Below are 19,051 nucleotides of genomic sequence, written 5' to 3'. Positions count from 1 at the left end.
TGTTCCTTACCCTGATTTGATTACTGTGAAATGCATACGTTTATCCAAGCATCACACCGTAACACAAAATCTGTACAATTGGAGGAAGAGAAGCAGAGTGGGAGGAGGAGGGAGCCAAGAGGGAGGGCTCAGGAGACAATGTCTTCTTCATGCTCGCTGTCTGCTCTCCATCAGCCTTTTAAAGTTCTCATGTGCACAGACTACCCCTTCCTGGGAAATGAAGCCCAGAGAAAGAGCCTGACTGCAGACTCCTGTCCCAAACCCCTTGAGACCCCAAAAGTACAGAGAGGATGGATAAACTCCTGTTCTCTGTACATCAGTCTTTCAAAACCCCTAAATCCCATGTTAAGCGTCAGGCTGCCCTAACTCGGGAAGATAAAAAAATGGACCTCCCAGGCAAGACAATAGCAGCTGCCATCTGAGGGTCCCCCAAGTCCATCTAGTCATTTCTCCTCTCCCCCAAACTCCATGCCTACTTTGTCTCTCAGCTCTGGGAATGGCACCATCTAGGGATTGAGACTGTCCCTTTACTGAGATTCATGATATAGCCTAGGTATTTGATAGCCTATGGCAGTGGTTCTCAACCTCCCTAATGCTGTGACCTTTTAATATAGTTCATGTTGTAGCTGGTGACCCCACCCAGAAAATTATTTCCATTGCTACTTCATAATTGAAATTTTGCTGCTGTTATGAATCGTCATGTTACGAATCCTGACATGCAGGAGATCTGATACGTAATCCTTGTAAAAGGATCTGTCGACCCCCAAAGGGGACACAACCCACAGGTTGAGAACCGTTGCCCTGAGACACCATGAATACAGAGTGGGAAATAAAAATGGAGGAAAACAAACAGAGTGAGCGACAGTGGATGGAGTTGCCATAATAAAATGGGGACAAGAACTGAGAAATATGTTAACCTTCACCTTAAGAAAAAAAGAAAGGAGAATTCAGTTACAGAGAGCTGATAGTCATAAGTGAAAATCAATTTGATACTGGGCGGTAAAAACAAAGAGTGGATAGAGAGAATGGAAAGCCAATGGATGTGTAACTTAGTGATACAGCAATTGCCTAAGTGAGATGTTCTCAGGCTCCAACCCAAGGACACAAGGCAAAAACAGAAGCCAGAAGAGACAGGTGAACCACCCTTTCAGAATGTAAATCTAGGTGTATAATGTCACCAAGGCCATCTATCTGTACCCTTAACCCAGCGTCTGATTCTGGTGTGAACACTGAAGGTAATTCTTTCCCCAGATGCACTTGATCATAAGAAGCACCACATTAAACCTACCTGACCCCAGGACTCACTCCTGTCCAATGCATTAGAATGTGCAGAAGGGCTGTGTGGCAGGCATGCCTGATAGGTAGCCCTCACTCCTCTCCCCTCCCCATTCTCAGAGTGACAGCCAAAGACCCCTGTTGCAGGAAAATTCTAACCCAGAACAATAGCAATGCGTATGAGGCTGTGTTATTACAATAACCTGTGTAGCCAAAACTGAAGACAGAGCAACGTGACCATGATCAGGGAAACGGGTCTAAAGACTATTGTTGATAATTGCATGCAAGGGTATAAACACTGTGGTAACTCACAGCCACTGAACTAAGTGTCCCCACACCACCATAGAAAGAACTTTAGACACATTCAATAGTCTGAAAAGAATCGTATAAACAACCGGCTGTGTCGCTTGGTGACTCCGTCTGTCCATCCGTCCATCCGCGGGTGCCATCATGGTGGATGCGGCCAGTCAGGTGCTCCTGGGCTCCGGTCTCACCATCCTGTCCCAGCCGCTCATGTAGGTGAAAGTGCTCATCCAGGTGGGATATGAGCCTCTTCCTCCAACAATAGGATGAAATATTTTTGGGCGACAAGTATGTCAGCTTCCTGGCCTCTTTTGCTATGCTCAGCGCATTGCAAGCATCGATGGGAAGCAAGGGTTGTTCACAGGCTTAACTCCAAGACTGTGTTCAGGAGTCCTTGGAACTGTGGTCCATGGTAAAGTTTTACAGTATTACCAGCAGTGTGAGAAACCCGAGGAGTTAGGATCTATAAATGTACAAAAAGAAGGTTCATCCTCCTTTGACCGAGTTATCAAAGAGACAACTCGAGAGATGATTGCTCGTTCTGCTGCCACCCTCATTACACATCCCTTCCACGTGATCAGTCTGAGGTCCATGGTACAGTTTATCGGCAGAGAGTCTAAGTACTGCGGGCTGTGTGACTCCATAGTAACTATCTACTGGGAAGAAGGCATCGTAGGATTTTTTGCGGGTCTCATTCCTCGCCTCCTTGGTGACATCATTTCTTTGTGGCTATGTAACTCACTGGCTTATCTCATCAATACCTATGCACTGGACAGTGGGGTTTCTACCATGTATGAAATGAAAAGTTATTCCCAAGCTGTCACAGGATTCTTTGCCAGTATGTTGACATATCCCTTTGTGCTTGTATCTAATCTTATGGCTGTCAACAACTGTGGGCTTGCTGGTGGATCTCCTCCTTACTCCCCAATATATACTTCTTGGATAGATTGCTGGTGCATGCTACAAAAAGCGGGAAATATGAGCCGAGGAAACAGCTTGTTTTTCCAGAAGGTTCCATGTGGGAAGACTTACTGTTATGACCTGAGAATGTTAATTTGAAGATGTGGGGCAGGGACAGTGACATTTCTATAGTCCCAATGCATAGAATTATGGGAGGGAATGTTGGTTTCTATACAGTGTGGCACGCTTTTTTAATAATCATTTAATCTTGGGAAAATGGAGGAAAAAAAGAGTCGTATAAACATTAAATGCAAACACATGCTTTCTATCTATGGGTATGGATTTAAATCAAAGGCATAAATCAAATTCATGTAAAGTGATTGTCTTTGGGGAGGAAAAAAAAGGGATGTGAGGCTCAAATAAAGGAGGTAAAACAAGATGCACTCTGCCCAGATCTATGAGGACGGGGTCCACAAACTGAGAAGTAGATCTGATTCAATCCCTTACACATATCTGAGTTGAAAAAAAAAACCCAAGTTAATTCATTTCTATAGTAAAGTTCTAGAAACTTGGCTTCCTTCTGCCTGGGTTGTCCAAGCTTGCCTGAGGTCTGTCTCTGTCAGTTCTGCCATTCCCTGTATTCTCCCAATAAATACTAATTCCATGCTCCACCCTCTCTCCACGAGGTGGGAGAATCAGCTCCTACTTTTGGCCACTAGCAACCCAGTGTGCCCTCCATGAACCCATTTCTGGGCTATACGGGGCTCTACTTGGTGAAGTGCCTTTTGGGTAAAAAGATAAAAATGGCCATTGATCTCCTCCATCCAGGTACCAGGGCCGTGGCTATTGTTTGATTTTGAAGTCCTGAGTTTCGTAAGAAAGCAAGCTTTTTGGTTTTTCTTACTTCCAGGTTTCTGTCTTAGATTTTCATGCTGTAAGCTAAAAGAAACCCTTTCTTCCCCAAGTTGTTTTTGGTCACTGTTTTATCATGGCAACAGAGAAACAAAAGAGGGCACCATATATACCCCAGCAGCCCTACTTCCCAAAGGTTCCACAGCTTCCTAAAACAGGGCCACCATCTGAAGACCAACTTTTCAAACTCAGGAGCCTGAGGAGGACATTTCACCACTGTACCATAGGGAGGTCTTTAGGTCATATAGGACATGACACCAACTGGCACTGTGGGACCACACGCATGCTCACACTTCTCTGCTTCTGGGCCAGGAGGTATCTTTACTCCAACCTAAGTGACAACCACCACTGTTCCAGATTAGCTGCTCAATGACCCCTCGTTTAACTCCCATTTCAAAAGACAGCTCTTTCGGGGCAATCTAATTTGGTGCCATTCTCTAATACTCAGAATGTTTTTGAACCCTTCTCAAGCAACCCCCAAAGCCTCTTAGCACACTCTGAGATCAAATCTCCCTTCCCTGGTACATTCTCTAATCCCACTTCTAATTTAAGAAGTTTCCCGATTTCCTTAATTACTCTTTGTGCTTGCTGAGTTCATTTTCCTAATCACTCCCAATCAGTACACATCGTATCTTCCCCACTGGCTACCCCCACAGACCCTCTACAATCCCCCAATCCCCATCCCCTCCCTTAATAAGTTCTCAGCTCTCCTGGGTGTCCAGCAGACTTAATTCCATTTCCCCGTCTCTCTGACGCCTGGGGACAAACACTAGCATAGAATATTTTGATAAGCTGGGCTACATGCTGATAGAGTCTACAGTCACCTGGGTTGGAGGGGGCAGGGCAGAAAGACTGGCTTTCTATAGGATCAACATACCACTGTTTTGAGTTCCTACTTGGCCTCCACATAAGGCCTAAGGCCTATTGCATAGTTTCACTCCCTTTGCTATGGAGAGGACTCTCAATCTCCACACACCTCCCAGGGGTTCAGGGAACAATCAACAAATTGTTATTAGTGAATGGCACTCTTTTTATTATGTATTAGCCATTCCGGGAAAAACCAGTTATTCTATCACAGACAGTCTCTTACAAGTAAAGAGAAAAGAAAGGAGAAATAGGAGAGAGAACAGGGAAGGGCAGATAACAAGAAATTTCAATACCAGGAAAAAAAAAAGATTAAATTTGTACCCAGTTTAAAATTTCATTTATCTTTCATGAAAATGAAATTCACGCCATTCCAGTGGATATGAAAAGCCTTGGAACAGTTCAGCCCATGAAAAAAGAGATATTGGTGACGCTTCCGTCGGTAAATTCTCAAAGCATGCTTTCTGCTTGGTCCAGATCTGACCCTGAAGGCTGCCTCTGGGCATTCAGATGTTGGTACTGGGAAAGCCCAAAGCAACTTGCCAGCTGAAGGGCAACAGGGATCCATCTGGAAACGGACCCGGTTGTTAGGAGTCAATTGTTCAGTGTCCCCTCTAAAAGAAATTCCATGCTGTTCAGCTTTTTGTTTTCTGCAACTAAATGCCATCAGCTATTTTGTTGACTAAGCATATCTTTAATAAACTGGGCAAGTTAGGCTGGGTCCAAAAGAAAGGGAACACCCAGACCAGCTTGCTGCTTGCTTGTTCCTTTTGTTTTCTGTCCCTGTCGATTTTATTTTGTGGGTATCCAAGTTAGACAGAGGGATAAGGGGTGCAGACTGCAAGGTGGTTCCAGGCAGATGCAAGTAGGAGCAGTATCACATCACCCCACCCTGGCCCACAGGGGACCACTCCAGCTCTCCTCCGTTTCATAGGAACGGCTCTCCATACTGTTTGTCTAGCAAAACTGCCTGCTCCTGTCATGTGCCTGACGTCCCCTGAGAAACCCGTCTGAAGACAGGAAAGGGACGCCCTATTTGTGGAATTCTCTGTGCTGCCTGCCTTTTCTGGAGAGACAGGAACAGATGTCTCCTCATCCCAGAGAGGGCACCCAGGACAGGCCAAGGAGATGACTCCACCCTAGTCTAACTTGGTGAAACAAGGAACATATTGTGGTTGCCAGGCAACGGCTTATGACGGATGGAAATACAGATAACTCAAGGGAACTGCCACACTAAAAAGCCCACCCAGCATTTGTGAGGATTGAGAAATGCCTCATTGCTGGACCCTGCACAACCTGAAGGGAGCTCCACTGAAGAAAGTCCCTCCTCCCCCTAGAAACTGTTTACTGCTTGTCCATCCTTGGGGAGAGGCCAGGTCGTGTGCATCTTCTAATGTTGAGGCTTGTAAGTTTTGTGAGCCTTTTAGCTTTTAGTGCCTCTTTCCTCCCTCAGGAGGGAATATTGAGACTTGGAGGAAACAGCTACACAGACATCCTATCTTCCCATCTGCTCCCCCTTATAAATTAAGTTTGTCCATAAAGCAAACTATCAGAAACTCAGTGCTACTTCTGTCAAGAAGCCTTAGCTTGCCCTTCAGTGTGGACCTTTGCTCCAGGACGAACATCCTCCACACCCCTGGCTTTGTCTGTCTGTTTTCTTTGATTCCCACAAGAACCCAAAACCTCTGAGTAGAAAACCCAATCTGTTTCTTTTATCTTCAAGAACTTCCAGCCCTCACCACCAGCAAACCTGTGAGGATAGGAGAATCTTAAGTGGACGAGATAGGTCTGGGCAAGTGCCACAGACCCCACAGAGATGCAGTGCTGAACCTAGGTAATCGTAGAAAATGTGGCTTTAGAAAGGCAAGCGCACTAATAACCCACTGTCTTGGTCACGGTTTCTATTCCTGCACAAAACATCATGACCAAGTTGAGGAGGAAAGGGTTTATTCAGCTTACACTTCCACATTGCTGTTCATCACCAAAGGAAGTCAGGACAGGAATTCACACAGGACAGGAACCTGGAGGCAGGAGCTGATGCAGAGGCCATGGAAAGGTTGCTGCTTACTGGATTGCTTCCCTTGGCTTGCTTGCTCAGCTTGCTTTTTTATAGAACCCAGGACTACCACTTCAGGGATGGTACCACCCACAATGGGCTGGGCCCTCCCCACTTGATCACTAATTGAGAAAATGCCTTACAGCTGGATCTCATGGAGGCATTTCCTCAAGGTAGGCTCCTTTCTCTGTGATAACTCTAGCTTGTGTCAAGTTGACACATAAAATCAGCCAGTATACCCACAATGCTTGTTCTGTCCTCCACAACTCACAAAACTAACAAGTTATTCAATTCGCTTGGTTTTTTTTTTTTATTCTAGAACTTTTAAACACTTTTGACGTTCATAAGTCATGACCCAGAATCATCTCTCTGTCTCTCAGTCTGTCTCTCTGTCTCTGTCTGTCTCTCTGTCTGTCTCCCTCTCTGTGTCTCTCTCTGTCTCTCTCTCTCTGTCTCTCTCTCTCTCTCTCTCTGTCTCTCTCTCTCTCTCTGTCTCTCTCTCTCTCTCTCACATACACACACTCAAACTTAAACACCAAAACAAGCTTTACAAAATGTCACTTGGTTCATGCAAAGCACTGCTACTTCCCATTTCCCACCCCCCCCCCATTTGATTGGATTTTACAGTGTTGGCCATTCATAGTCCTCTAAATGTTTTTTTTAGCCGCCCGTGAAACTACAGCTCCAGGCACCCAATATTTTTTGTTTGTTTGTTTTTTTCTTTCTGCACTGAAGATCAGCTGGTTTTTGCATCCACCTCTTCCCAGGGTCTTTGCTCCTCCTGGAGATCTCAGGGCAAGAGAAGCTAAGAACTTCACTTCCTCAGTCTCCTCCCTAACAGTTCCATTTGATTCCGGCTTACCTGAGAGAGTCTTGGTGCAGGCTCAAGGCAGCATAGACTGAAGTCCATCCCCCTACCTAGTACTGTGGTTCTCAGTCTTCCTAATGCCACGACCCTTTAATACAGTTCTCACATTCGAGTAACAACATTCAGAAGTCCTTTACTCAGAATACCAGCAAGATGTAGTCAACCAGGACACGGAAGAGCGGCCTACATAATTCTGCCAAGAGGGCAAACTGTCCTGACTGAAGGCCTGTGATTTAGGCCAAAGCCCATCCTTAGGTTCCCTTAGTTGGATTCCTTCCACACCATGACACTTTTATTTGGTGGACAGTTTTTTTTTTTTACAGACAAATGCAAATCCTTTTGTGAAGTGAGCTACCTAAGCATATCCATATACACCTACCCGGCACATGCGTCAAGGTGCAGAAGATGTTTACTGTCATTTGGGGTAGAGTTCATACTAGCTCCTCACTTCAAGGTCAATGTCAGGCCATTCGAATCAGCCTCTTCTGGGAACCTGCCAGGCTTACACTCTCAGGCAGCCCCACCTAAACTGCACTGGAAATTGTGGTGGAGCTGGGCAGGTACCTGGGTCCATGCCAAAGCTGGAAGAACCTTAGTTTTAGATGTTTGAATCAAAACAGAAATACATTTCCACCCTAAACCCACAGCCACTTCATCCACCACCCTAAAACATATAAAAGCAAGGAACACATCAGAATTAGACAGAAAGGGGTTGGGCTCACCACCATAATGTCTGAATTGTCCTCAATGAATGGCAGTGCCCATGGCTTTCTGAGTACTGCCCTGCCTGCCCACACACATACGAAGGTGCAGGCTGATCTGCAACTGTGGTACTTGATTTCTCTCTCCATGAGAGAGAGCTACAGTCCATTTAAACTGACAGGTGAGTGAAGAAAAAATGTAGCCAGCGCAAAGTGAGGGCATAGAAAGGGAAAGTGAATAATAGGGGAGTTGGGGGGAGAGGGATGAGCAAAGAGCTGAAGAGCAGAGGGTTGTCAGGAAAAAGAACACGCTGCTCTGGAGACCCGCGGAGACTGAGTATTCAGAAAGCAGATGAATGAAGGAGAGCAGAGCCTGGGGACCTAGCTCAGTCAATAAGTGCTTACTACGCAGGCACAAGAACCTGAGTTCTGATCCGCAACACCCAACTCCAGGTTCAATGAGAGAGCTTGTCTCAAAAAATAAGGTGAAAGCCAAGCATGGTGGCCCGATCTTTAATCCCAGCACTTAGGAAGCAGAGGCAGGTGGATCTCTGAGTTTGACACCAGCCTGGTCTATATCGTGAGTGGCTATATAGTGAGAACCCCCCTCTCAAAATAATAAATAAAATCAGGTGGAAGGCTGGAGAGGTGGCTCTGTGGCTAAACCCTTGCCACATAAGCATGAGGAACATGGCTCACATCTCAAGAAATTCATAAATTCTTGGGTTGCTGTGGCCTCCTACCTGCAATTCTACTCTCTGAAGGAGGAGCCACGGATCCTCAGAGCAAGCCGCTGGCCATATCGATGAGCTCTGTGTTTGATTGAGAGAGCCTGCCTCAGTGACTAAAGTGCAGTAAGTCTCCATAGAGGGTGATTCTCAACTTCAGCCTTGGGATTCCACATGCATGTACACACGCATGTTCACCTGCACTCATGTACATGTGCATCGACACACACGCAAAAATATACCCACACACACATGGAAAAGGAACCAATAGTAAAGTAGAAAGGCAATTGAGGGAAATCGCTCGGTGTCTGTCCTTCACATGTGCACGCACACACAAGAACGTGTACACATACAGACTGCAAGGAAAGAAAGAAAAAGACAGACAAAAGTAAAATAAAAGGCAAAGGAGGGAAATAGATAAACCGGAGCAGAAGAGAGGCTGCAGGCAGGGAGGGATTAGAGCCTTCAGCCAGGAAACAGCTTTGCTCCCAGCATGGGACTTCATCTAATTGCCCTGGTCTTGAGCTGGACTGGTCCTAGGCTTGGAAAAGGCCATAAGCATCTTATAGGCTAGGCGTATGCTCCATCTAATCCTCCACAGTATGGCTGTGTGCCTGCTGCAGACAGCAGGCTCATGCCAGCTGCCAGGTGCTGGGGCAGACACAATGGATTCCAGACGGCCAGGAGCCAGACAGAGGCGGGGAGAGGCAAGCGATTCCCCCCCAGACCCCAGACCCTGGCCAGGAGCAGGGGGGCAGGGAGGGGAGCCTACTCCCTCATCCCATTTAAAGGCTGGATCGAAGCGTGTCCAGATTCTCGCTGATTCCAGGCATCTCGCATTGCTTTGCTCCAAGCTTTTCCTCAGAAGTCGGTTTGCCAGGATGAACAAATGTTCAATTCTGTCAGCTGGAAAATGAGAGGAAGAGAGGGGAGGAAGGAGGGAGAGAGCAAGAGAATGAAGAAGGATGGCGATGGGAAGGGCTTGATCCTTTCTCACGCTCTGACTCTTCCTGTCTAGAAAAGCACACGTTGGCCACAGGGACTTCATCTCCACGTTCAGTTTTGTTTATTTGTTTAGTTGGTTGGTTGTTTTTGTTTTGTTTTTTTTACACTTTCTGTTTTCCTTTTTTTTTTCTCTCTCTTTAATATCCCCTTTCAAAGTAAGAATTAGTTTAATCTAGGGGCAGCCTAAGCAAAGGTCAGTCAGCTATCCAGGAAGAGGGCCGTCATGTCTGGGAATTACTGGAGGGAATTAGAAAAAAACACAACTTCACCCAACTCACACTGTGACATGAGACATGTTAGCACTTGGGGACAGACAGGTGTGGAGAGAGGACTCATCCATCGGTTTCTGGTTGCCAGCCCAGATCTGCCAGCCCTGGAGGGCGCCCTCTCTGTTTTCTCCTGGGACCCCACCCTACCCCCTGACTCCACCCATTGTGTCAGACAGCACCACAACATGACAGTTCTCGAAACCACCCACCCCTTGAACTTAGAGAGAAAATGTCTTAAAGAATCAGGAAGAGGAAGGGGGGAGAAAGTCAACACTGTAACTATTACATAGACCATAGATCCAAAACATTATATAAGAGCAGCCCTAAAAAGAAAAGTAAGGCTGAATGATCTGCTGGCAGTCTGGAGTGGTGATTCACTCACTCACATCTCAGTTGGACAGCTAAGAAGGCCCCGAAAGGTGAGAGTTTAAAAAGAAAAACAGCATAAATCTTATGGGATGTGATGAGTAGAATGTCATGACCTGGGTCGGCATGGGAAGTGATGGGTAAGGTGGGCTGATGGGAAAATGTTGAGCTCTGGGAAGGAAGGATCTGTACAAAAGAGGTTGTCCTATAAAGCAGAGGTTTTATTTATACCGAGGAACAGCAGGACATTCCTCAGCATTTCCTATCCACCTGACCTTCAAGTCAGGGTGATGGTCTTAAGTCCACACCTTCAACGACACTGGAAGCTGGCATGCTTTTGTGCTACAGTTTAACCACTAGCATGAGTTAGAGGAACAGGCTCTCCAGGCTTCTGCTTTAAGTGTCCCCAGGGAAGATATTTACAAACACACCGGGATCAAAGGAGTCACATGACTTAAGAGAGATGGAATTCCCCACATTTTCTGGGAGCTCTTTGCACTGCGTGCACTGCCCATTCCTATTTGCAGAAGACAGCGCACGAGTCTCCTCAGTAAATCTGAGTTCACTGTTGACAGACAAAGGTGTCCATGAGTCCAGCAGTCAGAAGGCTGAGGCAAGCCTTTGAAGCGAGCCTGGGTCACATACAGACTTTGACTCAAAGAATAAAGAAAACAGTAGCACATTGTGAAGTTGAGCATGCTAAGGAGCTGTTTCCCAGCATTATCTTTGAGATAACTCAACTTCCAAAGGATGTGTCCCATCCCTCAGCTCCCTACCACACCACATCCCCAGAATCCAGAGACCGAGTACTAAAATCTTTACAGCATGCTTGTTTGTAAAATCTCATCATGGACATTTCACTTGGAAAAAAAAAAGTCAAAGTAAAATTTAACTATTGTACAAGTTGCTCTGTCTGCTTGTGGATGAAGACATAGCTCTCAGCTGTCTGTCCCGAACTGCACTGCCAATCACATACGCCTTCTGCTATGGTGCTAACGGATAAGCTTCTGGAAACTGCTGAGCAGGCGCTTAGAAAATTTCTCCTACCCTTTGGCAGAGAATTGGTTGAAAGGAGTGTAGTAGCCAAAACTGTAACCAAAGGTGGCATTATGCTTCCAGAAAAGTCTCAAGGAAAGGCATTTCAAGAAACAGTTGTAGCTGTGGGATCCGGTGAGAAATGAAGGGATTCGTAGATTCAACCAGTTAATATGAAGAAAGATGGAGACAAAGTTCTCCCAGAATATGGAGGCACCAAAGTCGTTCTAGACAACAAGGGTTATTTCTTCTTTACAGATGGAGATATTTTTGGAAAGTATGTGAACTGAAATAACCGCTAAAGTTAGTGTCACATGAACCGCTCATTCCACTAACATTGTGAACTATTTCATCACATAAAGAATTCCCATGCCTTCTTTTATATTAAATTGATGGCACTCCAACTAAAAAGGGGGAAAAAGTGTACAAGTTGATAGATCTTGAAGCAAGGATGTGTGTTTGTTAGTGAATGGGTTCACAGCACAGCGATCCTGGGATGTGCTGGGATCTTTGAGAGATGCCAGTTAGTACAAAATAATTAGAACACTAGGAGTGTTGACCCAGGAATGGATTACTGTAGTTCTGGGAGCATAGTTAACTGCCGAGAATGTAAGTTGCTAAAAGGAAGGGGGTTTCCATTGCCTTACCATCTGATCCCTTCTCTCCTGCATGATGCCTGTCATGGTGTGAGACAGCAAGGAAGCACACCCTTCAGAGGCAGATGCATTGTAATTTCCAACCCTGGGCTTTCGATCTCCCAAACAGCAAAGCTAAGAGAACGCTTTTCGTTATAAAGTTTCTAGGTTTGGGGATTGTGTTATTGCCACACAGAATTAATGAATGCACACTTTATTAATAGAACATTTCTCCAACGTTTTGTATTAATAGGAAAACTGAGGCTAGTACACATCTCTCACAGACTTTAATACTCTACCCCCTTTTATGAATGTCTTAGACTAGTATGTTTCACTAGTTGTAATCCATGAGCCAGTATTGATGTTCTTATTTAGTGAATGCTTTATTTCGCTCCCAAGTTTCAGCCTTAGTTTTTTTGTTACTTGGTCTTTTTTCTTGTTTATTTATTTCTTTGGGTTTTTTGTTTGTTTGTTTGTTTGTTTCATTTTTCTTTCTGGGTACCACATTACGGCGAGTGATTACATATCGATAGCCTCCTCCCAGGTATGACAGCTCCTTAGATGTTGCTCCTTGTTTTTGATGACCTCGATGGCTTTAAGGAACATTAGGGGTTTTGTAGACTGTTCTAAAGCCGGGCTTGTTGATGTTCTTCTCATGTCAGGGTATCTGGGCTACGGTGCTTAGTTGGGAGATCCCTGAGTTGAAGTGCCACTCTGGTCTGACTATCAGCACGACTCACCCTGCTGGTGCTGCCATTGCCTAGAAAAGTCATCTTCATGATGAACTTCCTCCTCTATCCCTTCCTCCATGTCTTTCCTGGAAGTTATCACTTGCAGCCCACACTTGAGAAGTGGGGAGTTGAATATGAGAGTTTGTTTTATTTTTATTTGTTTTGTTTTTTTTGGGGGGAGTGGGGGAGGGACACACTCAATATTCAGCCCAGGCTGCCCTTGAACTCAGTTACCCTCCTGCCTTGGCCTTATAGGCATGTGCCACCCTGCCTGTCCGCTGTTTTACTTAATGAACTTTTAAAAGAGAAACAGTCATTTTCAAATGAAATGGAAGTACAGACAGCTCCCATGTACGTTCTTCCGCCCTGTGTGCAGGCACACTTCCCATGTGCAGTCCTCATCGGAGCCGAGCATCTGCTACAATTGGTACCCTGTTCTAAACACATCACTGTCACCCAAAGTCCACAGTAAACACCAGAGCTCACTCTTGGTTTGTACATATTTTTCCAGTGGTAGACACAGGGGTCTACAGTTGTAGGGTTGCACAGAGAGTATGCCTGAGACAGCCTGTATCTTTCTCCATTCTGTTCATCCTTTGTGGCACTGGTCTCCCTTTTTTTTTTTTTTTTTTTTTTTTTTGAATGACATCTACTTAGGGGTATGGGTTGGGTTTTTTGTTGTTGTTGTGGTTGGTTTTTTTGTTGTTGTTGTTTGTATTTTTGGTTTTTTTTTTAGACTAATCTCTGTACTTGTCTGATCTGTTCTTCAGTTGACAATGGAGCAGGTGATCCATCCATTCTAATTTTCTTCTTCAATCCAAGCCAGGTCTCATCATCTCCCCAGATTTGAAATCAGACATCATTCCTTTCAGGACCTCCCTGGCCACCCCAGTTACCACTGCAGACTCAGGCCTTTCCTCCTTCCTGGCTTTGTTCTTAGCACTTTCAGTAAGACCTGTGTTGTAATTTGTTTTAATTTGCCCATCTCTGAAAGGTCGAAGACCACTGCTTCGTTAGACAGTTTTCAGCATCTGGTTTATTGCTGACTCACAGAAGTAAATATCAAGTGTTTAGTGTTTAAAGCCAATAAACCTAACCACTACCACTACACGACACACACACACACACACACACACACACACACACACACACACAGACTTTATGCAAACATGTACATCTGCCCACTCACCTGGCTTGCCCCTCACCTCCAGAGGACAGCAGCAGTTCAGGGTGGGAAGAGTGACACTTGAGGGTGCAGTAGCCGTGACCGCCAGCTCTTCTCTCTTCTCCTACAGTATGCTTGCTATAGTGCCTTTATTTTCCACTTGAGATGAATTTCTCTGGGGACGTGTTTCCTACTACATTTTTAGTTTTCAGTTTAAATGTTTAATTAAAAAAATTTGGCTGCTTTTGAACGACTCAGATAATTTCGAGAACTATGAGACTTGTTAGCCACCTTCCCCGTTTACCTACACCCCACCCAGAGCTGAGCAACTGCCCTGTGTTAGACAGACCCCTCAAGTTCTTCAAGGCCAAGGAGACATGCCCACTGCGCTCTGTGAATCTCCTTCTAGACCGCATTCCTAAGCACCAGGCTGACGAATTCTATCTCCCAGTAGCTTTAAGCTCTCTTCTAAGGTCTTCTGTCTGAACCTGATCTCCTAAGGGCAGACCTCTCTAGGAAGAGTGCTCCTCTAAACCCTAGAACAGTGGTTCCCAAACTCTGGGTTGTGACCCCTTTGGGGAGTCAAACGACCCTTTCACAGGAGTCGCTTAAGACAGTCAGAAAGCAGATATTTATATTATGATTCATAACAGTAGCAAAATTACAGTTATGAAGTAGCAACGAAAGTAATTTTATCTTGGGGATCCCCACAACACGAGGAACTGCATTAAAGGGTCACAGCGTTAGGTAGATTGAGAACCACTGCTCTAGAGGACAGGGCAAGCAAGGGTGCAGGAGGCAGCAGAGAGTGAGCACGAGGTGCACAGGGCACCTAAGCACTGTGCCACTTAATTTGTCCTCTGAGCCTGGATGCCAACAGCAGGCCACCTCCCTCGATGTAATCTTGTTCCCCTGGCTAACAACGGGAATACTACCTTCACGATTGTCTCTGTGTCCATAAATGACAGAATAGTCCATATGTGTGAGGCAAGATTTCTGTCCTTTTCCCCCGTTGTTTTAGATTGCAGTCTAATGTTGGCCAAAGCCCTTCTCTTTCCAGAGCTTAGGTCTTCTCTTTCTGAGCCCACTATATCAGTACAGATTCCCTCAGGATTTCAAAGGGCTTCCACCTTGTCCCCAACCACAAACAAACCTACAGTCATATATCTACGCTGGGTTTATTGTCTAAACTATAGCCTAGGTTCCTAGAAATAGGGTCAGTCTTTTGAGGAGATAGTGTCATGTCATTTTATAGCTGTTTCCAAACGTTTCTGGACAACATGCCCATCTCACCAGCCTCCCGGCCCTGGATGGATGCTATGGATAGTTTTAAATGTTGAAAACTGAGTTGCTAAAATCTGAATGTCTGATTATTTTGCTATTGTTTATCTGACTCCTAGGAGGAAGGGGACTGGGGGACCAACATCATCCCAAACTCTAGCTATTAGCACTTCCTTCTCTCTAATTCACCTTGTTTTATCCTCTCCCCGCCCCCACTCGCCACAATGGAGATAGGTGTTAGTGGTCTCATATCAAGGTAAGACCATTTACCTACATAGTTACAGTCATTATCCACTTTCCCTTGTGTATTTCTCATGTAGCTATTAGATAATCAAATACTTTTTCTTATTTATTTATTTACTTATTTTGGGGGGGGGTAACATTTTCTGCTTTCTGTCTGATTTAAAAAGAAATCTCCACCGATCCTAAATCCTACTCTATTCATTTTTATTGCCATTTGCTTCTCTCCTCCCTTTGTGGAGGAGCCAAGTCAGGAAACAGAGACGCTCTCAGAAACAGAGAGGCCTTGAAGTCGATGCTCTGACCCGGTTCTTCGGCTCCTGCTCTTTATTCAGACTTTAAAACGTCTTGTCTTCCAGAAGCCTCTCTTAAAATGTCAGCACAGCTGCAGTAGTGACACTTCAAGGTTGTGTCAGGGCTTCAGGAGAGTTTTACAAGGATGGACAGCTTGGAAAAGAGGGCAGAGGAAAAAGGCAAACTGAAGAGGAGGAAGGGGAGGGGGAAAAGAGGAAGAGGGGGAGGAAAAGGAAGAGAAGAAGGAGGAGGAAGAGGAAGGAGACAAGGAGAAGGAAGAGGGGGAGGGGAGGAAGAGGAAGGAGACAAGGAAAAGGAAGAGGGGGAGGGGAGGAAGAGGAGGAGAAAGGAGAGGAGGAGGAAGAGGAAAAAGAGGAGGAAGAAGAAAAGAGGAGGAAAAGTGGAAGAAGAAGAGTGGAGGAGAAAGAGGAGGGGAAAAGGAAGAAGGGAAGAAGGAAGAGGAGGAAGAGGGGGACCAGAAGAAGGAAGGGGTAAGGAATAATCCATGCACCTAGCAAGTGAACTAAGTCACACCTCTGTGTAAGTCAGGGTAGTACATAGAGGCTGAGGAGAAGCAAGATGCAAGGACAGACAACACAGTCCCTGACAGCTAGGGGTGGATACTTTTAAGAGGGAAAGCTAGACAAAGAGAAGCTCTTCCACGTAGGGTTGAAGAGCAGAGAAGGAGGGAAGTCAGTGAAGGCTTCAAAGAGGGCAGGAGTGGCGTGAGGGTGAGTCTGTGCTTCTGGCTAAGTGGCAAGAGAAAGAAGAGGTCCTTCTGTAGAAAACCATGAACCAGAACAGAAGTGGGAGGAGCGTGGCTAGGGAAAACTGCTTTCCAGACAGACGAACAGAAGAAAGGTGGCAGCAAAGCTGGAAAGGAATGCAGGTGACAGACGGGGTAGTAAGTGGTCTGGCCGTTGTCATGTAGGCAACGGAGTCCAAGCTGCAGAATCAGACAGATGGCCCTGTCCCTATGCCATGGTAGGAATCCATCAGAATTCTTGGGTCCATTTCATCTTCCAATTCATAGTGAGTGGATCTTAAAAACTGATCACCTCACTCAGTGGGTCCCCTCTCCTGAACCTATTGAACCCAACTGTGATTCCAATGATCAGGCCTATTGGGTTTGCTGCTTCCTAACTGTGACTCCAAAGGCAGTGTAGGGAGTGTCTGTAAGATTCCTTTAAGCTTTTACGTCCACCATGTCTTCTCGCCTGGCTTCTCTATGGACTGAGGTGGGCAGCAGAGAGCTCTGCATTGACCAGGGTCTCTCTCTTGATTAGCTGTTCACAGAATGGACACAGAATACCCAAGCCCCAGAGCAGCTGATCTGCTTTGAGGAAAGTGACCTGACACCTAATCAAAGAGCATGTGACCCAGATATAAGTCCATCAACATCTCATAAGCCTCTGGCCAAGGACAGACTCTTGGTCCACTCAAAGTTGATGAAATGCTATAGGCCTTTGCCTGGAATTGCTCAGCCAAATATCATCTTCCTTTTCCTCCTCCCCTTCCTCCTCCTCTTCCAACATCTCGTCCTCCTTCCCCAGCACCTCCTCCTCCTCCAACTCCTCTTCTTCTCCCCCTTGGTTGAACTTAGAAACCCCTCACCTAGAGATTATTACAGTTATCCTGCAAAAAAGAAGCTTGCTTCATAGCAGGGCCTGAGTTACATAATTTTAGACCCGAATAAAGTCACATGTAAATCATATCAGGCAGCCCTGTGCTGCTTGCTCCCCAGCCAGCAAATCCCCTCTTTGGATTCGCTTGTTAGAGTTGGATTTTTTTTTTTTTTGTCTACTTGCAACTGAAGGAATGGTCACTGTGCTGGGTACAAAGTCCGTCTAAGAAGTCTGCTCCCTCCAGCACAGAGAAAGCAAGACCCTTCAGTCTGCTTTATTAGGAAAATGAGTGACATCCAGACAAAATGATTCAAGGACTGTTGGTGCAGCGCCTCCCCTGGCTTCCAGTGGACTGCTACACCTGCACCCCGTCTCAACTCACCAAAGGCAATAGGCATAGCATTGTGAAGCTTTGTGCCACCAGATAGGGTAACATTTGCTGCCAGCTGCTCAGTAACCAAGCCAAAGGCTTTTGTTTGTTGGGACCACTTCTGGTACCAGCTGTCTTACATAGGTCTAAATACTAGCTGCGGCTGCCTTGTGACTCGTTACAAACTTAGTCGCTTCAAAAAGTAACCTTCAGTTTAGCACACAACTGTATAGGACTACTGCCTTTTAACATCTTGATATATATATATATATATATATATATATATATATATATATATATATATTTTTTTTTTTTTTTCAGAGCACACAGCTGGAGGAGAGTTCTTCATTTTCATCTAAGTTCATCTCTTAGACCCAAGAAAACCAAAGTCTGAAAAATAACAATCAAGGTGCCCTGTTACCCTTTGGAACCAGACTCCCCAGCTGGCTTTATAAATAAAGTTTTATTGGCATAGAGCCATGCCTGTTGATGTCTATAGTGTCTGTGGCCATCTACATGTAACAAGGGCTGGTGCATGGTAGCTCTAGACTATGTAGACATAGTCTACAAAGCTGAAAATATGTACTGTGGTCCTTTACAGAAAATGTGTCTCCTTCTCTTGAATGTCGTCTCCCAGAGTCTCTGTGTGTTGAGTTTATTTAAGACACTGTTTCAAGCATTTGCTGTGAGCAGAGCTTTGGACAAATAAAGACCTACAAAGACACAGTCAGCCCACTGTCCACACTGTTTGAACCCAACTGCCATCTTTTCCAGCCTGTCATCTACTCTTCCACTAGAAACGGGAATTTAAAATTAGAAGTCTACTTATTTAAAGTACCTTCTATATTCTGGGTACTGCCCTGGGCCTGGGGGGTTTAATCACTAAGTCAAAAGCATATGAACCCAAGTGTCTGTAAAATATACACTGGGCAGAGGTGGGTGAAGACAGCATTTTTTTACTTCTGTCCCCAAGACAAATTATAGCCCAAGCTAACAGAGCTTCTGAGGGCAGACTTGGGTCTCAAGTGCAGGTAGAACTCACGAAACGCAAGTGCTTCTGGGTGTGCTTTTGTGTTGTCACAGAGGAGCACATGGTTTCAGTGGCTCTCCTCTTTCAGTTCCAAATCTCCATTTCTTACAAAAAAAACAGGCCAGTTCATCAGAGAGCCAGCAGGCCCGCGATCAGGGTGGAAAAGCCCACCTCTGCCCTTTCTCCCAAGTGTCCTCTTAAGAGCAGACACCAAGGCCAGAACCAAGAAGTCAGGTCCCAGCTGCGCAGGCCCAAGGGATAGCTGCTTATTTAAGTGAATTTCTGTCAGGCTTAAAATGTGCAAATTACATACAAATATGTACTTGCCTATGACACCATGAAGCAACAGCACTTGGGAAATAATTTTTAAAAATTTCTATGGCCCAGGTGAGGAGGAG

The 19,051-nt window shown here is 45.4% G+C and overlaps 1 long non-coding RNA gene and 2 pseudogenes across 1 annotated transcript; all 3 read left to right on the top strand.

Moving 5' to 3' along the window:
* Positions 1-1,708: 1,708 nt before the first annotated feature.
* Positions 1,709-2,755, top strand: LOC117713923 (mitochondrial carrier homolog 2 pseudogene; annotated as a pseudogene).
* Positions 2,756-10,214: 7,459 nt separating this feature from the next.
* On the top strand, positions 10,215-18,117 carry LOC143443190 (uncharacterized). The gene is made up of 2 exons (XR_013111953.1): positions 10,215-10,300; positions 17,945-18,117. It is a non-coding gene; the product is annotated as an uncharacterized LOC143443190 (long non-coding RNA).
* Positions 11,234-11,572, top strand: LOC117713809 (10 kDa heat shock protein, mitochondrial pseudogene; annotated as a pseudogene).
* Positions 18,118-19,051: the final 934 nt, after the last annotated feature.

This window comes from Arvicanthis niloticus, chromosome 8 (assembly GCF_011762505.2).
Source record: "Arvicanthis niloticus isolate mArvNil1 chromosome 8, mArvNil1.pat.X, whole genome shotgun sequence".
Lineage (NCBI taxonomy): Eukaryota > Metazoa > Chordata > Mammalia > Rodentia > Muridae > Arvicanthis > Arvicanthis niloticus.
Note: the sequence above shows the minus strand (reverse complement) of the source record. Positions and strands in the feature narration are given on the sequence as shown.